General features: G+C 34.3%; 1 protein-coding gene across 11 annotated transcripts in view; it reads right to left on the bottom strand.

The window, feature by feature from the left end:
- The window catches only part of Piezo (piezo type mechanosensitive ion channel component), a 260,388-nt gene that overhangs the window by 200,197 nt on the left and 35,842 nt on the right, over positions 1 to 24,349 (bottom strand). The window lies entirely within an intron of this gene.

Here is a 24,349-nt window from a genome sequence, read left to right as displayed (position 1 = left end):
AAATGTTCAGTTTCCCATTAATAACAGATCATAACATTTCTAATGAAACTGATAAATTAAACTGAAAATGATATTGCATAGAGAAATGTTTAATCAATCTCTTTAAACTCTGTGCTTCAGAATATATTTTATTTGAATATTTTTTCAAATTTTTTTACAACCATCAGAAGCTTTTGGACCACACAGTCGTTTTAGAATCTATAACAAAAATAGTGTGGCTATACATTAAAAAAAACTTCGATAATGATTTCTAATCAATTTGGAATAAAACTCGCTGAGAAAAAATCAAAAGGCAGAAAAGATGGAAAACGAATAAAGACTGCATAATAATAATAACTTTGTCAAAGAAAAGGGGAGGGAAGGAAAAATGATTGACATGGATAACAGCTTTCAAATAAAAGATAAATGCGCTACAAGGTTGATACTATGTGGCAATAAAATTTATTGATAGCTGGATCAAATCCTGAAAAAGAAAGAAAACACACACAACTAAATTTCAAGTATAAACGAACGATATTCCTCAGTTAAAATTTTGATTTCAAAAAAGCAATTTTGAAATTCTTGAAATTCTACGCAAATTCAGTTTCTCTTCTGAGCTGCAACCTTCTTTCCAACAAATTAGCTCCTGCATTTTATATATCTCTTTGTTCAAGTGCTTTTAACAATGCTCCCAATTTTTTTCCCAATTTTTTTTTTAATTCTCCCAATCAGAATGCTCCTTACATTAAACATATCGAAAACGTCGACGAAGTGTGGTTATCAAAATGATTAAATATTCACATAATGATAATTTTTGCATTTTTTGAATTCTTAAATTGTAGGAGTACATGCATAGATATATATAACTTTAAAATACCTTAAAAAATTCGAAAAACATACTACTAAATAAGAACCTTATAATACAATAAATGATACTCTAAAACTGGATTTTTTACACTTTTTTCACTTGCGATAGCTATTCATGGAACTACATTTTTCTTCACTTGAGCATAGAATACCAAAAATAGCTACACTGGCTAGTAGCAAGATAAAGTGGCTTATCTAATAATAAGATAAAACGATTCCCTAGTAGTAAGATTAAAAGTGGCTTATCTAAGAGTAAGATAAAATGGCTGGCTAACAGTAAGATAAAGGTGGCTTATCTAATTAGAAATTAAAATAGTGAATAACTTTCCGATAAATAACAAGTATATAAACACCAAAGAAAAAATATATTTTAAAATTAAGCAAAATTCATTTCATTGAATTGCGGAAATCTTTACATATCGCAATGATTTCCTCATCCCCAAATTTATGTTAATCTAAGACTAAAATTTCTCCAATTCTGAATTTGAAACTGCGTATTTCTCACTTCTCTTCTACATGTTATCTTTGCAGATCTATTGTACTGTTTACATTGATGATATTTTGGAAAAACTTTATCATTTCTTTAAAAAGGAATGAATTGTTTCTGATATTCCAAATTCCGTTGTAAAAGTGCATAATTTTCTGCACAACATATTACCATGAATACTGCCAAATATTATTAAAATAATACCCTAATACATGCAACTCTAGAAAACTGAACCAAATGACTTTTTATTATACATTTCAAATCCAAAAACTATTTGAAATTCAGTAAAAAATTCATATTTTAAGGAATTTTTACAAAGAACATATTTCCGCAGTTCGATGTGAAACAATTGCGACATTTCAAATGGAATATGTTAATCGCATAATTATCTTCCTCTTAAATTCAAATGAAAAAATTTTAAAGCAATTCAAATGTGCGCTACCTGTATTACGTACATACAGTTCTTTTATAATATAACTAGGTGTACCCGCCCGGCGTTGCCCGTGCATTTAGAAAATGCAGATAAGTGAATAGCGCAGGAATAGTAGTGTAGGACATGTAGACTGTCTCTCTCTCTTCCCCCCCCCACAAGCTACAAAAAAGAAATGAATTGTAATTAATCAATTTAATGTATCGTCAAAACAGCAAACTAACGCTAGAATAAAGAAATCAATTGTTACAATCGAACGTTATTTGAAAACAAATAATAATATCAGTGAGTCAAAAAAACCGTGATTAATTAATTATAAATAATTTTTTTAAAATTTTTCTAATTCAAAAATCGAAAATCGGGCTTCGAGGTCTGGTGGCCAGCCCCTTTGTGCTTCCGTATAAAAAATTCCAGGTCCCTGCGTGCGATAGATTTGGCTGGAGAGCTCGGTCAGACAGACAGACAGACACATTACATTTGCTTTTATTATTATATTATAGATACACAGAGAAAATATATATATGACCATCAATCTTTCACCCTTTCCTTGTCATTTCCATCAGATCTAGCACAACTAAAATCTCAAAACGACCGTTAGTTTAAATGCAATGTAAAACGGAAATTTTCCAGTCAATCCGCCCCTCCTAAAAAAAGTCATAAAGCTTAAATAATAGAACATTTAAGATTCTGTTACTGGATTTTTCAGATTCTAAAAAGGTGAATTTGCCTTGCATGGTACTGTAGTTCATGAAAACTGCTGCTATTAAGGTTGGAAAGGCCGAGCGGTAAAGTCCTTGAACACTGTAGTTCGGTCCGAGGTTCGAAGCCAACGAACGGGCTGGCTGCATTGGCTTTTTCGTGTTTTTCTCTGCGTGTTTTTCTCTGCGTGTAACGTGTTAATACGAGCCAGTTTCCCTTAGAAAGTCCTCCGCGAACGTACCTCTCCCTTCCGTGCAATGCCTTATGGCGGAACACGTAAATAATAATAATAGGTTAGAAAATGTTATTATCTTAGCGGAATGGGAGCACTTTGTCGGTACAAAAGTGCTCTTTGTCAATGCAAAAGTACAGAAGACTAGATTTTTCTACCCCGCGGTAAACTAGTCAAAATTGTAATAAAGCTAAAACCGAGAAGCCTTCGTAATCTTAGCCTTAATAAAAATAATCCAAACTAAAATGTGCATTCATTCCTTTACTGCATTTCATATATCATTAATAATTGAATACAAATACATTCTCGTGCTTATGGAAACTTCGGATGCTACCACTCTAATTGATTTTTTTAATTGTCTTTGGTAAGGTTTCACTTAATAATTAAAGCCCATGAATAATAAAAACAAAATAATGAATTGTAAATAACCTTGGAAACACATTAAATCGTCGTTTCCGTTGCAAACAGACTGTATGTGAACCGTCACGTATTTAATGTGGAAATTTCTATTCGGTTCTGAGAGCTTATTTTATCGCAACGTGCGCTGATACTTCACAGCAAACGGCGTAAAAAAAAGTTCTGCATTTGCAAGGCAACGTGCCAGAATTAAACAATGCAAAAAATTCCGCAGCTATTAACGACAATACAAGAAATTTAACAGCAGAGAATTGCGATGGAATAATGTCAGGAGAAGAAAGCTATTTGAGTCGACAGATATTCAAACAGAATAATATGTAATGGAAATTCACAAAATTCGACTGCCAAATTTTGTCTGAAACAGGCATTTCCGTGAAGCTCTGTTGCTACCGCATAATGTAAACTTAAGACTGTGACACGGGCACATGCACATATCCCAAAAGTGTATGCGTAAAACAAAGTGCCGAAGTAGGAAATGCTTTTGGGTAAAAAAAGTAATGAAGTGAATTTAAAATGTCATTTAAGCCTACCATACTGCAACAAATAGATTAATTTTAATTTCTTAATTTTTATTTGAATATTTTGTTTTTGTTTTCTTCAATAAGAAAGGCATAAATTTTGTTTCGCACAACTTTCATTTTTCTTTGAATGTATTTTGAATAAAAGTTTTGTTATAGCACTCTTCCATTATTTTTTCAAAATAATATTTATATTTTTGAAGAATGAACGTTTTTTAAATAATAGCCTTATCATGACCTTTTTGTTCATGCTTCGCCTAAAGAGCATTTGTCATTCTATAGAATGCCTAGGTATTATACGCAATGCTTACATAAAGTATATGATAATTCTCATATTTCATGCTTTGCCTAAAAACGCTATAAGATGCCTAGGTATTCTATAGAATGCCAGCTTTCATACTTTGCCGGTAACGGATATAGTTGCAATGAAAATAAGTAAGCAATATATCAATAGATAAAAATATATGTAACTAACGTAACCGTTTTGTGGCAAATTACCTAAAAATTTTTATTACATTTTCCATCTTAGTAATTCAGTTTACTACGTGCAAGAGAAATGTAAATAAATAAAACATTTAAAAAAAAATCCCTCAAAATTCATCAGTTTCAATTACACGGGAACAGCTTTAATAAAAAAGATCAATTCTTCTTTCAATAGTGTCATTATAATGAGTATTTTAGATTCATTAAAATCTTTCAATATTGGCCTCTGGGCTATCAAGTGTTTTGCAATAGTACATATCCTTTCATTCCCGAGAGACAAGAAACTAATACCCTTTACGTCATTACCCCCACTTCAATTCGCTTGCATTTGTTACGTTAGTAAGAGTAAAGAAAATTCCTTACAGCTCTCGAATTATGTTCTTTCATATTCAAATCAATGTTAAATAAAAAAGCGTTCAAGTGAGTAAGTTCGAAAACGCTAGTGTTACTTACATCATAGATTATAAGCCATACGGTGTAGTATAAATATGGTACGGTACGGTACGTTACGTTACGTTACGTTACAGGTATGTGTCTGCGTGTGTACGGTATGGTATAGATATAAGTACAGTATGGTGTAGTATATAAGCTAAAGAGTAAACTGTCTGAATAAATATTTCCCTAGTTTACATGTGTGTACAGTCATTTCCCATTAAACATTCCTCTACGAAGGCTTTTTCCTTACGCAGTTGCCCCTTACCATTACAACTGTTTTCCCACCGCAATTTATTAATCAACTATCTTAATTTTAATTGTCAAGCTATCCGCTAACCGAATTGCTTGTTTTTACGTACAAACAAACTCTAATTGCAAAATAATAATAATAATAATAATAATAATACATTCTTTTAACTGTATTTTGTGTTTTAGATTTTCTGTATTTTACAATTTTTTATGAAGATGTTTTCAGCTTTTATGTATTTTTGCCTTGCCACGAAGTGAGAACTGAATTTATTGAATGAGAAATATTTCTCTAATCAAATTCCAGGAAATAAGTCTAAATGAAGCGCAGCAAAAAAATGTGTATAATTTAATAGGCCGTACAAGAAAGTCATGCACTGTCCACATTAGATTTGTTATTTTTGTTACATGTGTAGGAATTAAGCTGTTAATATTATAGTTTCCTTTCGGAGAGCGTAGAATCAACTTCTTTTTTTCCTTCTTTCTCAAGTCCAGTTAGAACTCAAGTAAAAGCAGATTACAATTTAATTAACAAACCGAGTAAGTGCTTTCGAGGAAACAAACTATTGGAAAAGCAGCAATTAAAAAAAATTCAAAAATCTTTTGCTCTTTTAGAAGCACACAATATCACAAAAAATGAATTGCTAAATGAATACGAATAAGAAATTGAAAAGAAACAAATCTAGTATATTTAGCAATTTCAAAAAATTTTTTAATTTCCTCGGAAAGTTCGCCGCTGATGATCCAATTCATGAAAAACATTCGCCACTACCAACTAAAAACACCTTTTTTTTTTTTTTTTTTTTTTTTTTTTTTTTTTTTTTTCCCTCCCCTGATCATCAGCAGCTAATTTATTTGATAGTTTTGTATTTCTAAATGAATAGACTTATATATTGAGAGAAAGAAATTGAGAGTTGAAAGTTGGAAGAAGATAAGGTTTGATTTGCTTTATTTAAGTATGGCAAAGCACTCGAGGGCTATCTGCCTAAAATGGGAGATGCCTTCGTGGAGGACTTTCTAAGGGAAACTAGCTTGTATACACGTTGCACATGGAAAAAACCACGAAAACGCCCATGCAGCCAGCCGCTCGCCTGGATTCGAACCCCAGAACAAACTACCAGTATTCAGCGACTTTACCGCTCGTGGGCCCCCAGAAAGAAGAATGCATTCTAGAAGGATTTCTTAAGGCCAAGCGGACTATTCATTTAACACACGAAGAAAAATCATGGAAACTCCTACACAACCAGCCCGTTTTATTGGATTTGAAGCCAGAACGAGCTACCAGTGTTCCGCGATTTTACGTTTTAAGGGATTCTGTCCCGTATTTACGTTATAAATCGCGAAATCACCAGCACAATGGAAGTCACTATAAAATGAAACTAAGGCGACTACCAGTGTTAAGTGATTTTATCCAGCCGGCTGTTGGTAGGCGAACCATAAGAACAAGCAATTAAAACATATATATTGGCACGGCAGGGTATAATATAAACAGATAACAGAAAATCAAACTGAATTCCCTATTAAGCGACATATTAATAAATTCTAATAAAAATATAATATGGTGGAAAAAATGAATTTATTAGTATTGCGAACAAAAAAATTATTCACACTTAAAGATTTTTATCACTCTACCTTGCGCCTGGTCAATAAAAACATTATATTTCTCACACATTCTAATGCTTACACAGCAATATCTAACGGTATTCCAAGAAAAATGTAAGGTTATAGAGTCATTAGGTTATTTTGAAGCAGGAGACGTGAAAAATGTGCAATGCCCTCTCAAAGACTCCAATACGCTTCGAGTGTGCTTCCAATTACAAAGGTATGCGGAAAGAAGGGAGAAAAAATACTTTAATATACTTTCCCTTTTAAAGAGCGAATAGTGATTAGTGGACCCACTTGCTGATCCTGGTGGTGATGAATTATCGTCTACCACCTTCTAATTCGGGTGCCATTTCTAGTCATTACTTTTTTTTTTTTTTTTTTTAATGCTATGTGCATTAAAAAATCCCTTGCAGGAACTCGAGCCCTAGGCCTCTCAAACACGCGTCGAGTATGCTTCCAATTACACCACGAAGAAATACGGGAAAGAGACAGAAAATACCATGTAAGGTTATAATACAACATGATATGCAGAAGATACGCAAATTATGGAAAGGATATTTTCCTACAATCCAACACACTTTTTTTTCTTAGAAGTTTTCCTAAGCAATTAAAATTAAATTTAGATATATAAACAGTACCCGTTGAATTTCTGACCTAATGTCAACTATCTTATTTACTGATACCCCTGACTATTGAAAATATAAATATCAAGGAAATTTTCGCTACATAATTAACATACCAGTTATGCCCAAGAAGACAGACTATTTTTGTATAGTTAAAAACGTTTTAAAAAAAGGCACTCCTTCGTTATCGGGACCGGATTCAGAAATGTATTATATATCCCTGGCACATGTGGATGTATGTGTTCATGTAACAGGGTGTCCATAATGAAACTTGAAATTTGCGAGCAGTCTGTAGCAAAAACTATACAGCGGAATTGCGTGAAAATTGGGTAATGGCAGAATGTAATGATGGGAATTTAATCGAGGGGGAAAAACAATGAGTTTTAGAAATCACCCGTAGGTGGCGTATCATAGCTTTAGTGAGAACATATAAATAATCTACAAAAGTTTAGAAAACATGCTCGATATGATGTCCACCATTGTCTGCTACCATCTGGAAGCGTAAAATCGCATGTTCGACTGTTGAAAGTACCATGAACTGGGGATTGTTATGCCCATGGCGTTCTATGCTTTTTCTTTAAGGTGGGATAGAGATGTGATGGGATCACGGTAGACCATGGCCTTAAGGTATCCTCACAGCCAAAAGTCGCAAGGATTCAAGTCGGGGGATCTAGGAGGCCAAACTGTAGGAAATTGCCGGATGATGATTCTGTCGTTACCGAAATTGCGGCGGAGCACTTGTTTTACACAACAGGCGATGTGTGGAGGAGCATCATCCTGCATTCACATTGTGGTTGTATCACATCGCCTTGCCTGAAGAGCTGGAATAACGGATTGCTCACTCTAATAATGAAGCGTATCGTTGACCGGTGACGGTGCATGCCACAGGCCCCGCGGCGCTGTGCTCTTCGAAAAAAAACGGACCCACAACGAAAGTTGCAGTAAAGCCGCACCAAACCATTACATGCGAAGAGTGTAATGGAATTTGTAGGAATTGATGTGGATTTTTAGTAGCCAAATACGACAATTGTGCGTTGTTAACCGCACCTTCCATATGAAAGTGGGCCTCGTCGGTCCACAAAAATGTTCTTTCATCATAATGGCCATTCATTCTGGAACTCAACTCGCGCAAGGAACCGCAAAGCAAAAGTTTGTCGACTATACAGATCAGATGGTATAACAGCTGCTTCACAAGCGACAGTTTATAGGGATAGTAGCGTAAAGACCTTTTAAAGAATCTTATGAACCGTGGAACGAGGTTGGTCAACAGATACTGCAGTACACCGAACACCTAGTGCTGCCGATGGTTTGCGATCTGTCTTCCTCCACTTGCGTCGCTACATCATCCATTACCTGTGCTGCAACACACTTTCGCCCCCTTCCTAGTTGAATTCCCTATGTTCCCGTTGCTTCAAATTTCCTAATCATGTTTGTTAGTCCTTGACTAGTGAGTGGACCTTTTCGTAACCGCTTCAAAGACCAAAATTTCCGCAAAGCTTCGATAGCAGAGTCTCCGTTTTGGTAAAACAATTTCACCAATAAAGCACGTTCCTGGAGATTCAACGTCACCTTTCTTGACTTGGAAATGAGTATGACTGCGATTCGCCTCTCGCATTTTTATAGGGTTGCGGTGTGCGCACATGATTACTATGGTTACGGCATTTTCATATGCCAATCCTGCACAACGCCATCTAGTGGTGATTTTTGAAACTCATTGTTTCCCCCCCGATAAAATCCCCATCATTTCATTCTGCCATTACCCAATTTTTATGAAATTCTGCTGCTGCAGGTTTTGCTGCAGACTGCTCGCAAATTTCAAGTTTAATTATGGACACCCTGTACGTACGTATGTACGTATATGTGTGTACACATATATACACACATATGTGCATACACTTCTTAATCCTATCCCGATTACAGAAGACTACCAAAAAAATTAATTAATTAATAAGAGTAAATAATTATGAAAAATATTTAAAAATGAACTAATGCAGCGAAATTACAGGCAGTAAAAAATTACTAATTTTTGACTAAAATGGTAGTTAAAAAAAAAGTTAAAAAAAACTGTCAGTTAAAAAAAAAAATTTTATGCCTCTCTCGTCATAATGACGCAAAAACGGAACTGATAAACAAATACAGCTCGAACTGAATATCTTGCTCTTGTGCGGAAATGCTTCAAAGGAAATCCTATCAGAACTACTTTTGTTTTCTCTCTTTTTCAGACGGGACAGCGGGAAGAAGTAAGAAAGATTTTTCTTATCATGCAATTCAAAACGATTTAGATGCATGCAAATAGAACACCACTCAATTAAGCAAGAACAGAATAAGATGTAAATATTACTTGAACTGATATTTCTTTCAGCGATGTGAAGCTGAAATCCTGCACTTTTAAAGTTATAGAACTCGCAAAGGCGTTTTTTCCATAAAATGGGATTTGAGAAACCCATCACATATAGTACTCGAAAGATTTCAATGTATAGATTCCTGTAAACAGTACGCATCCTTTCTAAGACTTTTAAGTCTTTACTCGAAGTATTTAATAAATAAATAGATTTATATTTCATGCTTACGATTGCTAGATCCAGCAGTGGCCGAGCGGTACGCATATTTTACAAGTTCACATCAGCGTAGCCACTGAGGGAGGGGTTTCGAAAATGGACCAATGACCTTCTATTGCTCTTGTGACGCTAAATCTTCAAGCCCGTGAGCGTATGTTGTTTATGCTTTAATTTGCATTTGTCTTGCAGTTATAAATGTATGACATAATAGTAGAAAATCTTGTAGTCTTTCATTTTATGAGTTTAATTTAATCGCTGACATTTCACTTTCGCGATTTTTATCACGCGTTAATATTTGGATTGATGTTCACGGCATATTATCGCTCTTTACATTGTGAAAATAACTTAAGCTACAATTAGCCTCGAACATTATGCATTTACTAACACCTGTGGATTAAGAGAATTCAAGTGAACAATTTTCTTTTAAATTCTGCTGAGAAGGACTGGAAGTGTTACAATGAATCTAGTGTTTCTTATATCAATGCTTGCATTTTTTTGATTTTTAAAGTGCAAGATTCAGAATAATATTGCGTATGATCTAATTATATCCATTGTTAACATTAAAAGTTGATACGCGAGTAAATTGAATATGTTCGTTGTGAATAAGATAAATTCGCTCAGTTTGATGAGTATTTCTTGTGTAGACAGTACATGTAAGAGTGAGCAGTTATTAAATGTGAAATTTAATACACTAAATATATACGAATCCAAATTAGTAAAGTTCACTTTGAATAAAATTCTGCATTGGTTATTATAACATCTTTTTCATATAGACCGCAATAAAAATCACCGACTTCTATTTACATATATAATTGGCATAAATATTTTTCTCATTATGTATAGTTTTATGTAAAGATAGCATTTGGGCTCAGATGTTATCACATATTTCTTTCTTCTTCTTACTTACCATTTATTAAGTAATATTTCACATGGATATTTTTGCGGAGTATCCAACATTTGTTTGTATTTATTTAAATTCCTTCAACCAGGTAGTGAAATCTTCACAATTGCTTATATTTGATCCAATTTCACAATGAAAAGTTTCAGAAGAAATCGACGATGCTTTAATTATTTTGTACAGAAAATTGCATGGCAGAACATCTTCAACCATTTTGCTTAAATCTTAAAGCACGCGAAAGGTCATGTGACATGACAGAAATATTACTGGATGCCCATTGGTCCATCCTAGAAACCACTCCTAGCAAACTCGGTGGCTACACAGATGTGCACTTGTGAAATATGCGAGCGGTACAGTCCCTAAACATTCGTAGTTCGGTCCGAGGTTCGAATTCCGTGAACGGGTTAGCTGCATGGGCTTTTTGTGGTTTTCCCCATGTGTAACGTGTTTCGTTACACAGTTTCTCTTAGAAAGTCCTTTCAGTTTCCCTTACAAATTCTTCCACGAAGGCATCCCTCCGTTCCGTGTAGTGCCTTAGGGCGGAACACGTAAATAATAATAATATGTAGTTAAACAGGAAAAGTATTGTTACGGATTTTGTATACATGTAAATAACTTTAGTGAAATTTTATGTGAAACTGTAGTATTTTTTGTATAATGTGAACAAGAAATGCTTGAAAGAGACGATGCTCTGCCGGAAAAATAAGATTACAGCGGGTAAGTCTGTTTAACATTGAATAAATGGCTATCTCGCTTAAATGGTGAGATATCACAAAGCTGGCGAGAGTTTTAGCGGCTAATTTTTGTCGCCACATTTGGCGAGAAATCTCAAGGTGTAGCCAAATTTGGCGACCTTTGGCGGCATTTTGATTCAGTTGATCCCTAAATGTGACCGTATTCGGAACCCATATATCTTCCAGTAATTTCGAAAAATGGAAGGTACTGAAGATTTCTCGGCGGCTGGTATAAAACTTCTATAATAATAGAAAGAGCATCAGTTTCTCAGTTGTTTAGTTCAGAGTGAGTTTAGAGTATTGAGAAATACCCGTGGGAGTTTTCCCTTTTTAGGTGCGCTTTGCAACGTGCTGTGCTTAACTTTCATCTGTGTTCATCGTGCTGTGTTTAATTTGAAGTATAGCTATTGATTGTGCTCTGTAATACTGAGAAGAGCTGTACGAGTATTTTTGTGGGATGTTCCAGAACTGTAAATGTTTCTTTTGGTAAAATAAACTTTATCAAGCTACCATCGATTCTGTGTACATTCAATCTATTACGAACCCGTGCGCACGCAACAGTATCATATCTGCTGATTGAAAAGCAAATAAAAACAACAGGTAAGCCCACAAAATTTCAACAACGCATATATATTTCAACATTATAAAAGCCAATTAACATAATAAAGATATATTATTTTAATTATTTTCAATGAAAAGGTATTTCTACGGCACTTTTATATTGAGAAAGAGCATTGTGTACCTCGTATTACTTAAACACACATTTCTGCTATATATGTTCTTGAAACTTAATTCTACAGAATTTCGCATAGATTTCACTGTCGTTTTCTTAATGCAATAACTTTCTCCCCCGATCATCCTCTATGAATGCGACAGTAATCACGATTCATCTTGAAGAATTGCATTTTCAGATATTATCACAGGAAAACGGTTTATCTTAAGAGATATAGTCCCATCACCACAATCTTAAAAGATGTATTTAGTATACCAGCCATTAAGATGCCAATACATGATGTTAGTCCAGAGTTAGGGCACATTAATAAGACAATTTTACATTGGCAACGTTAAATGATACACAGTTTGTTATTTGGTTTGATATTGGAAAAGTCTTTCTGCTGGACACTGTAAGATACTGTTTAAGAATTCTTTTAAAGTGAGATAAAAGATCACACATTTAACAACTTTAAATAATTAAATTTAAATAATTACCGAAATACAGAAAATATGGGGGGGGAGAATTGTTCTCCGGAGTCAAAATGATGGCTCGATCCAGCTCCAATCGATAAAATATGTATATTTAGCATTTTTTTAATTTTATAATTTTGATGATCTGTAACTGATCTATCGCGATAACCCAACAATACTGTTAAGAATAGATTGCTAAGCAACTTCTTCTACAAGCATTTCCTTTTAAAAAATTTCTATGGAATCAAAGATGCTGATGAAGCTAGCAAATTGTTTTAAATGATACTGATATTATAAACTAAACTCAGTGACGAAACACCCTTTATCGGCCACGGCCTGCAGTGCCCTTTTTCTGCTTTCCTGACCTTCGGGCCCCGGAGTGCATCAGCATATGCCCTGGACAAGTGGTCAGTTTGTCGCAGCCCCCAGCAATCGAAGTGCCACCACACAGCTGTCCAAAGAGTAATGACTGTTTGCTCACCTCCACTGAAGAACGAAACCTAATCTGCAGCTTCACCATTTAACTTTCCATGGAAACAATCTAAGGTACTCATATGAGTCAAATATGATATTCAACAGGGAGTGCTCCTATCCTAAGTTATCACTATTTATGTGAGTGATGATTATCAACTGCCAGTGCCTTCAAACTGCCAAAGCGCAGTACTTTGAACTTTACACTACTATCTGATGCTCATTATACAAAGTGCTCTCCATGCATCTGCGCACAATTCTGTGCACATTGAACTCTATGCACAATGAACTCTGTGCAAAGTAAACTCTGCAAAATCTGTGCACAATCACACAACGATGCCACCAACACAAAAATAACATAGCATTATAACTCGCATCACATTCATCTTCCCAAATGCTAAGGTATTCCTCCAAGCACACCAACAAATGTCAAACTGCAACACCTAATTAATTGTAACATGTTATCTGCATATTGATTCCTGTATACCAATATATCTGTACCTCGATTACCTGTACCCCAGTTTTATGTATAATTGTTCTTCCTATGTAAATAACTTGTTACTTTAATGTAATTTATTATGTCAACTGCGTAATGTAATGACCTGAAATGTAATCTTTTGTCTTAACAAATGCCAGAAAAGGTTAGTGCAGTGAGGCAATACCATTTTTGTCTGTGACGATGTTGTGGTGCCCCCTGCACTTTTTCCTGTCCTGTCCTGTCGCAGCCCCCCCCTCCGGTGTTTAGTCCGGGGATCGAACCCCCGGACCTGTGGTGCAGCTGCGCGTCGCGCTAGTCGCTTCGCCACCGGACAGTCACTGATATTGTAACGAAAATAATTGCAAAGTAGGTATGGTCATAATTAAATTAACATTTCATTTCAGAAATGAAACAGGAAAAGTAACGCTGATAAATAAATAGTGTCTCATTAATAACACATGGTGCGGAACTTATTTTTAATAATATTATTCTGCAACTTGTAGAGATTACTATATTTTCGGAACCGGAAACGTTAAAAATCAACTAAGCCCTCGCCGGGAATAGAACCGTTGGTTTTGCAATAGCTGGCTGGATATGCTAACCACCTTCAAGGGAGAAAAGATGAAAGATGCTTATAAACTATCTTTCAGAGCATTAAGTTTATAAATAATTACAAACAGAAATCTGTTTCGAAGTTTCTTAATATCCATAGGGTTAAGAATTCCTTAAACGGAAAGGTTAAAAATAAAAATTAATTAAAATGAAAAGTTTTAATTAGTACATTTAACACAATAAATAAAGGTAAATTGAACTCATTTACACGTGCACAATTTAAGCAAAGAAGTAACAAAGCAAAAAAAAAAAAAAAAAGAGAGAGAGAGAGAGAGAGAAAGAAAGAAAATGGGGAGGGAAAAACCCTGAATCGATATTTTAGTGAATTTGTTTCTTAGTTTCACAGAAAACAATTTAATTTCTCTAGTTTTAAATTCAACTTTTAGTTTGAAAGAATGCTTTGCAGATATATGATTAAGAACATTATCAGTAATAGTCCGAAATGTGGAGAGGGTATTTAGAACACCCCAATGAAGCCACTACACTATTTTAGTTTTCCTTAATTCTAAGACACATTCCTCCTCACTTTGTCACTCACTTTGCCCAACCGACTATGTCATAACACTGGCATCACCATCAACAAAATTTCCGTACCAATGTAAATCCCGTCATTAATAAAAGTATAATAAAATCAAATCGTATAATAGCATCAGCCGACTCAAACGTCATTATGCTTTCAAACCAAAATTCTCTTGAGTTCTCAATCAAGTAGGAGGCATGCTGTCATTTCCATTTTGTATTGTTTTTTCCTTTCTGCTTGACTGATTTGTTGTGGTGAATATGCTACAGAGGTTTACTGTTCGATTCCATCCTTTTAGATATTTTTTAACTTCTTTGTTTATGTATTCTCCTCTATTGTCTGTTCTTAAAACTTTAGTTTCTTTCCAAACTTGTTCTTTGCCGTGGTTACTAATTGCTTGATTAATGAAGCTAATTAATTAATGAAGCTCTCTTTAACTTAAAGAGAGCTTCATTTTCTTGTACCTAGTAAGTAAATTATTGCGTATCTCGAATAATCGACAAATTTTATGAACTATTTGCATTTTCTCAGTCAATTCTTACTCCAGTCTGCCAGGTCATTATTTTCCAGCTTCTTGACTCCCTCATAATTTCTGTGTCCTAATCTAACTATGCAAAAGATCCATGCTGTTTTCACTTCTTTCTGTAACTGCAATTTTGGCTTTTTTATTTTAAGATTCAATTATCTTATATAAATTCCCTTCTGTTTTAGCGATTCCTTCAGTTTTAGCGATTCCAGTTTCCTTCATGAAGGCATTCCCTCCTCTTAGGCAGTCCTCATATAATTTTACTTACTCAAATAGCCAAACCATACATCATTATTCAAGTATTTGTTTCAATTCAAGAGAACAACAAAAGATTACATTGAAAAGATTTTTTTTTTTTTTCAAGTTTCTGAAACGTTATTTTTAGTCTAAAATTTTAAAATTTTAATTTTAAAGCAGATAAATGTTATAACTGATATATCTCATTAGCCTGTAGTTCTAAACGCTTGCTCAGTACCTTATTTTAAAGAATTAATGTCTTGAAAAGCTTTATTTTGGATCTCATTCCAATGCAAACACTTATTTAGATGATTTTACTTATTTAACTTATAATACTTCTTTAACTTATAATACTTCTTTAACGAATGTGTTGATATTTTGTTATTATTTATGAAAAAAACTTTAATTATTAAATAAACAAATCCCAAATAATATTTTTAATATTTGTAATACAAGCAAAAATTTTTAAAACGTTTTGTCAAGTCTCTGCGGAGTTACACAATTTTTCATAACAAATAAAGAGAGCCCATCTGCGACCGAGCGGTAAAATCTCTGATAGGAAATGGACGCTTTCGTGTTTTTTTCCATGTGTAACGTGTAACCAGTTTCCCTTAGAGAGACCTGCAGGAAGAGTGTGTGTGTATTTAATTATGGCAAAGCACACCAGGGCTATCTGCCTAAGGTGAGGAATGCCTTTCGTGGAGGACTTTCTAAGGGAAACTGGCTCGTATACACGTTACACATGGGGAAAACCACGAAAACGCCCATGCAGCCAGCCCGTTCGCGGGATTCGAACCTCGGACCGAACTACCAGTGTTCAGCGACTTTACCGCTCGGCCGCTGGTGGGCCTCCTGCAGGAAGAGATTCCTCCCTTTAAGCAGATAGCCAACGTGTGTTTCGCCATAATCAAATAAACCACACCAATAATAAAGAAAAGTCTTTGGGGATGTTGTCTTTCATTTAGTTGCAACTGTAAAAGGCAATAGTATTTAATTGCTGAAGGTGATTTTACTAAAATAAAATGAATGCTAATTAATATCTTAGCTTTCTAACATTCACAAATTTACAGAGTTTACAACAATAAAAATAAAAAATAAAAATGTCTAATTTTGTATTCCTTTAAATAATTCATATAATCGATTTTATGATACGTACATAAAATTTGAAAGGTTTAATAATATAAAAACAAATTTTGGTCAAAGTTTGAACCTCGGTATGTTAAAAAATTTTATCCCAAATGTCTGCTGCCTCCTCTGCTTTAATATTAGCCTTAAAACCTTAGCCTTTAATTATTAAAGACTTAAGCTCAAATGGAAGAAGCAATATAAATGTATCTTTAAAATGCACGGATACGGTTTACAGCGTGTGTTTAGATGCACGTAATAAAGCAAATTATTTTAACCTTGACCGAAAAGTATAGTTTAGTTAAGGACAAAAGGTCGAACAGTAAAACAGACGTTTCGAACGGAAAGTCTGAGTACGAAATAAATACATAAAAAAAGATTGGCGACCATTTAGTTGCTTTCTTGGGTAGGCGCCAGACTTTTATAGTTAAAAGTTGATAAACTATCTCAAAATACTGGACTAAAACCAGTAAATGCAAGTCCTCGAACATTCTGAAAGCAGCAAATAAAAACAGGTAAAAGAAAAATTATGTAAGTTATTAACTCACAAAAGTTCGGATTTAAAACCGTTCTAAATCACGATAGGTCATTATTGCCTAATAATTACATATTTCCTTTATATATATATATATATATATATAATTTAAAGTTAAGTTGTTACAAACGATAAAAGACCTATGTGGTCAAAATTTTGCGCATTGTGCTGCAAAATTAAGAAAATTAGAAGATAAATTTTAGTACGCACGTTAAAAAGTTACCAAAATCTGTGGCTCCACGAAAACTTCAACATAAGCATATTATATAAATGTGGATATTATTTAAACATTAAATGATACCAACGACCTCTAACATTTCTTGCAATATAATGGGTTAATAGTACTTTTGTGAATTCCTGATTGTCTTTGTGTAAAGTGAGAAGAAATAAATATATATATATATATATATATTGGCCTGCTGATGATGATAATAATAAAACTTTGTAAAGTAGTTACACTGCAAAGTAAAAAAAAAAAAAAAATTTAACATTGCAAGTTAAAAATTAAAGCAAAATCAAGTAAAATAAAAGCAAAATGAAATGCTACATTTCTAGTAGCATCTCCTCAGGTGGCTAGTATCGCACAAGAAATGCAACATTTAGCCATGTTTCTAAGATATTTATTTATTCATTTATTTATTGTTATTTCTGAGCTATTTAATTAAAATAATTTTAATAACACTATTACCACTCCACCTGTGTTAATAATGCTCCATTTATGTTACATTGTTAATAATACAATGTTAACTTTATTTTTTTAACTCTGTTTTACTCTGCGACATAAATTTCTTACTGTCTGGAACGAACACGAATTTATTTATTAAATTTTATAAACTTTTATTATTAATCACTAAATTTGTTGCAGCTTTTTGCACGTTACTTATTAGTTCCAGATCTCATATGAACTTAAAAACTAAACTCAGTGGCGTAAGCAGCCCTAATGGGCCAAGGCCTGCAGTGCCACGAAATCTGCTTTCTTGACCGTGAGACCCGGGGTGCGTAAGCATATGGCCTGAACAAGTGGTCAGCTTGGTCGCAGGACCCCCAGTGTTTAGTCCCCAAGCGACCCAAGGGATGAAAAGCTGAGTCGACCTTGCCCAGCCCGAGGTTCGAACCTCGTACCTGTGGTGCTGCTGCGCGATGCGCTAGCCACTGCACCACCGGGCCTCCTCATATAAACTTAATTACGTTTTAAACTGATGACGTCTATGTGCGTGCTTACTAAATACACATACATGATCACCTCCCCCCCCCAATAGTTCTTACGCAAAAACAAGATAAAAGGATTATCTGGGCCCACCAGCAGCTGAGCAGTAAATTAACGGCTGAAAACTGGCTCCGAGTTTGAATCCCGACGAAGGGCCAGCTGCATGGGCGTTTTCGTGTTTTTACCCATGTGTAACATGGATATGAGTTGGTTTTCCTTGAAAATCCTTCATGGGGTATCTCTCTCCTTCACGGATACCATTGTGTGCGTCGACGTAACCAAATAAAAATAAAAAGTAAGTGCAACTAAATTTTGGGATTTTCTCACTGAAAGGTACTTCAGTAGATGACGAAAGAACAGCTTGGAAATTGCGTGTAATAGTATTTTTAATTACAGCCTCGCAATAATTTTATCACTGTAAAAAAAAAAAAAAAAAAAAAAAAAAAAAAAAGGCAGAATTCGCGAAGTAATCACGGAGTAAATTATGAAATATCACAAATTTTCACAGCTTAATATTTATACAGAGAATTTCGTGGTCGTCAAAAATTTGAACAAGCTCACGAAATTCATCGTGACAAGGAGTGCAAGATTGCGCCTATCCTTGGCAAGAGTCTTGAGCATCATACAGGTGACAGTACGACTTTGTTCAGTTCCGCCCCCAATTTTGATGGAGAGCACTCCACGGGGATGAGTCTGAGGGTCTCCCAACCAAAGAATCTCTAAGGAGATTAGATATTCTGTGTCCCAACCCTCTTCCCCTACCACACCAACGTTTCGAAAGGACTTGCGGCTCGCCGCATATTTAGAGTGCCCCAAGCCGCAAAAACATTTACAAACATCTATGCCTCCTCCGATATTCGAACCCGGGCCCTTTGTACGGCAGTCAGCGTCACTAACCACTATCCCCCGGTTGGGAGGCATTTTGCACATTTTAATTAATCAAATACTGGTGGCCTTTTCGCGATCTAGAGTTCCATTAACGTAGTCAGCTACTGAATACATTAAAATACATGTTCTAACGTGAATTTAATAGCCTAATAATATCTAATAATAAATATTTAAATTTAGGTACAGTACACTTAAGAGATTTTTTTTATTCAGTAGTACGGTTTTAAATTTAGGAGAGAAATATTCTGCATCCGAATATGAAACTGTTTGTGGGCACTGAAAAGTTACGGAAGGTATGCAAAATGTATGCATGTTTTTATAAGATGTCGAACAAAACTAAAGAGGGTAATAGTTTAAGGTTCAGAGCTATCGTTTATATTTTAAAGCAAGATTACTTTGCAATGTTTTCGCATAAGTTCGTATGGAAGATAGGACTAAAGTCGTTTAAAAACATGAAAAACTGTAAATCAATTTTAATAGATTTATTTTATTTATTTATTTATTTTTTCATAAAAGGAAAAGTTTGAAATAAGTGGATATACTCAATATTCGCGAAATCACAAAAAATTCCCTATTATAAAATATAAGGCTAACATTTGGCTCCCTTCGAGTAATTTCAAATATTGTGCCATTTATTACATGTCGTTTATATTATTAAGAATTATATTTACCTATTTTAAAGTTGTTACAGTTTTAAGCAACGTACTGTTATGGTTTTAAATATAAATCAAAGAACTTATGCGGCGCAATTTAGCAACAACTCACAGAACTGGCAATTTATCAAAATGCATGGCCACAATCTGATGCGAAAAACGGAAGGGCTAAATTCTGCAGACAGACAAATATTTTCGTTGCTTACGTGATTTTGCTCACGAGATGCTTCAAAATGAATTAAGATGGCACGGAGACTACTGCACTTGCGAATTAATTTCTAATGCCATCACACTTTCTAAGACCGTATTTGCTAATTGCTTTCGGGGGTTAAGGTGCATGTTTAGTTCATTTAAAATAGCCATGTTCATTAAATATCATCCAACTAGTTCTTATTTCCAAATAAGGCACTTGTACATTTTTCTGTTAAGCCTTCCAGATAGCTGAAAGCTCTGTAATTCTGAAAATGCACAATCTTTCAACTTAATAATTCTAAAAAGATGACAAATGGAGTTATTCAATACTGGGCTTTTTAAAATAATGCTTAAAAACCAATTTCATATAGATATAAGAGCCGTACAAAAATTATCTTAAGTAAGTTCAAAAGGCAAGAGAAAGACTTCAAACGCGATGCCGCATCAAACGTGGAGGATCATAAAAATCATAATATTTTGACCCCTCTATCTTTTGATAACATTTATCGCCGACTCGCGGCGCTGACTAACATATAACATAGACAGCGTCACTTGGATCTCAGAACAGATCTTTACCCGTCTGGTTGAATTTTCAGAAACAGTTCTTTTACAGTTTCAAAAAATAAAAAAAGAAATTCTAAGATAAAGAACTTTTCTCAAAAGTATAATCTTTAAAACATTTCCATTTTCTTTAACTACAAAATATTTCCTTTGCGTCTTTTCGATAATAAACCAATGAGCTAAAATAAACAAAAATGCAACTGCATTAACAAACCGAAAAGCAGGCAAACCCATTACTACTAATTACAGACTTCCGGCGTTCAAAGGATTCGGCTTCGAACGATGTCCCGGTGCTCACGCATTTGTTAAATACTTAAAATATTGCATAATGGTTCTGCAACAACACTTTTCGTTGAAGGAAGCTTGTGTTTACCAACCTAGCTGATCACAAAATAAAGTTTTAGGAAGATTTATATCCATTATCATACTCTAGAAACACCTAGATCGTCATAAAGCAGCTACTTACATTTATAGCCCAAAAGCACTTTAGTCCAAAATGGGCTATTAGTCTCGAAACGTGATTTGCAGCCCTTCAGATTGTTGCAATGCGATACTATTATTGCTTTGTATTACATTCAAGTAAATTAAATAATGAAGAATCTGCATGAATATATGTATGTTTCTCGCGCGGTCTTTTTTTTTTTTTTTTTAATTTTAAAAAACCGACGGTACCTAGGGCCATCAAATTTTGAATAACTTAGTCCTCCATCCGAACATGTGCACCTGGAAGCCCTAATTTTGAATTTCGAATTTAATATTTCATAATTTTGCAAAACTTTAATGAATTTTTAACAGACTCAACGATTTGAAAGGGAGCAATGGCAACACTGTACGGATTAAAACATTGTTAGCTCCAGCATACTAGACTGTCTATCGGAAATTCTAATGTTAATGCTGTTTAAACATTCAGCGGTTTTGTCATTCAACTAAATTTTATGTGGCGTAACTACGAAGATCGTGATGTTTAATTCATAAATTTAATACACAAAGAGTTAATAATGAAAAAACAACTTCCTCCCAAGCCATCTTACTACAAAAACTGTAAACAAACAAACTACAAAAACATTGATAGGATAAACTGAGAAAAGACTGAAAAAAATAGAAAAATGTATGCCAAAACTTCATCGAGAATTCTGAACCCATGTTGCTTTTAGAATTTTTGTAATTTTGCTGTTGAGCTGTATATGAGGTAAATACGAAGGAAATTATGCTTAAAAAACAAAGCTAAAAAGACAAAAAAATATGTTAGCAGGAGTGAGTGTAACAGCAGACTGGTAGACTGCGAGGGCGTAGAAAAACCTTAATAAACCCTTTTGGGTGATCGTTAAAATCTGAGCTCTATCGGATTTTTTTTAATATTATTTATTTTATTACATTACAGTTTGACAGATCAATGACAGGGCTTAAAATTATATTTGCCGCAACATAGAAAGAACGCAAATCTTAGGCGTTGACCTTACAAATTTAATCTTAGTAACACGGGATATTTGAAAAAGGTGGTTGCATTTTTTATTTTCTTAAATGTTAGTAGTCTCAGATACGTATATCTAATCACACATTTCGAAATGAATTACACTTCAAACGTTAAGGAGTTAGAAAAACCCTGTTAATAAAAAATTTAAGTTTTTATAGGGTTACCGAACAGAAATAAAAAAGGGAATTATTGATGATTAAGGGCCAAATATCCGAAGACTATCTGCTAAGAACAGGGCTGCTAGAATAAAGAACAATTTTAATTACCAGGTTTACGGACATTTTTGTATACCTATATTTATGGATGCCCGTCAAAACTGACGAATATAGGAAACCACATGTTTTCTTTAAAGAATTATTAATTTAATATAAAAACACTAACAATCTTAATGCTATAACCCAGTCTGGCGGATTTGCTATTGTTTTTAATCGGTGTAAAAAAAAGTTAAGGTAGTTTTAGTGTTAACCTTAACTTATAAACTTAACAGTCATAACAGGGCATCTTCGCTGACACTAACTTTTCTTCCAAACAATTAGTATCTCCTCTTCAAGTACTCTTGATGACTGAAGAAAGGTATTTCGTCAGAATAAAGTAAAACTATTCACTAATTCTGCAATGATATTGCTAATACTCGTAATAATCTAATACATTTTTCGGTCGTTTCTACTCGCATTAACTGAAATTTTTTCTGAAACTTCTTGACACACTGAATCGCGCTCAACAACTGCAGATCATTCCTTAAGTCTCGAGGCTAAAGCTTTATGTTCACAATTTAGGCACGTACGACTGACAGATAATCACACGCGACATATCCCTTGCTCTGTCGAACCTCGATGCGTTGATATTAGGTTCGAAGTTATCGAACAATATTTCTATTGAATCATGATTTTTATTTGTCTGCGCTCTAACCACTTTTATATTTTTCACCAGAAAAATAATTTCAGTAAAAATTCAGTTTATTACGAAAGCTTACCCGTCATTTTGACAGGTATACGTAGAGATAGGTATACACCACTCGGAACTCTAAAATTAAACGGCTGCAGGAGAAATAAATTATTATCATTTATTCATCATTACATTGATAGTTGTTAGCAGAAGTTATAAAACTATAAAAGCTATGTTTCTTGTAATTTTGCTCATGAAATCCGAAAATCCGTCAAAAGGACGAGTCCTGTAATTCTAGTGTTAAGAAAAGGTAACTAATTTATGTTGCAGATAGAGAGAGATAAAAATACGAGCCCCTTTCCCCAATCCCTTTGAAGGATTTGAACCTACCAAACTATTATCTAATCCGAACGGCCATTGGTCAAGGTTGAATTACTGAACTGTTCATTAGGATTTTTTTAAATGAAATTAAAACGATTCCTAACAGATTTTCATTAAATATAGTAGAAAGAAACTTATGGGAAAAATTTTATCAAGCTATCATCGGTTCTGTGTGCATTCAATCCATTATGAACCCGCACGCACGTTAAAATTGTTGGTGTCAGAAGTGGGATTGGATGTTGGTTAACAAGAGTGATGAAGTAGCACCTAAGACAGCTGGTGACAGCCTTTGCTGCATTCCAAGAAAAGATTGATGGAGCTATCTTTTCTTGTAAGTTCCGTTGAAGCAGAGATAAAAGCGAGACAAGAAAAGATGGAAGGAGCCGTCAAGTCAATTTAAGAACAGATGTGCGCATTCATTTCGTTAACAACCCGTACGTACGTAAAAGTATGCATGGAACTACAGGCCAAATACAGTTTGGAGATACAAACTACATTTCTTTGCACAGCACTTAATTGTGTCTGAAATAAACATTTGCATCTCTTACACTACCAATCCAAAAATTGCCGGAGTTTAATGAAAAGAAGATTAGATGGCAATATGACATTTGTTACACAACTATACACACCATTACGCGCAAAAATTCTCCTAACAATTTTTTTCCCTCGAAACATGAATCATAATATCTTTCACAAATATGGCGCTCGTTATACGTTCATAAATGACAGTCTCTGCAAATGCTGAAAACGGCCTCAACACGTCAAACACTTAACAAATAATTATGAATGCAAGGCATAAAGAAACGGATGCATTTCAACTGTAAATAACTAGCTACACAAATAAATGAAGTTGCGCAGGAAGTGCTGGTACTCAATCGAACTGCTGCAATAAGCCACTTATTAATTAAAGCATAAATGACTCATATTACAAAATATAAACTAGGCCTATCGAAATATTTGACATTCATTCATACGTACGTAAGGGTCACTCTTCCCACCTGAAACTACCTGGTTGAAAAAATACAACACTATAGGGATGTAAAACAGCAATTGTTATTCCACAGGGATATTATTTATCTCCACTATGCGAAATTTTTCAGTATTGTAATAAAATTTAATTACACTCATTCAAAGTTTTTCATGAGATAAAGATGTTAACATGATCAAAATGTCTACGTGCATTCTTGAATATTTCTAACGCAAACAAA

The sequence above is a fragment of the Stegodyphus dumicola genome, chromosome 12 (assembly GCF_044657685.1).
Source record: "Stegodyphus dumicola isolate Sdum_Otavi_A_Nest chromosome 12, ASM4465768v1".
In the NCBI taxonomy this organism is placed as follows: Eukaryota; Metazoa; Arthropoda; class Arachnida; order Araneae; family Eresidae; genus Stegodyphus; species Stegodyphus dumicola.
The sequence above is the reverse complement of the archived record's forward strand: the minus strand, read 5'-3'. Positions and strand labels throughout refer to the sequence as shown.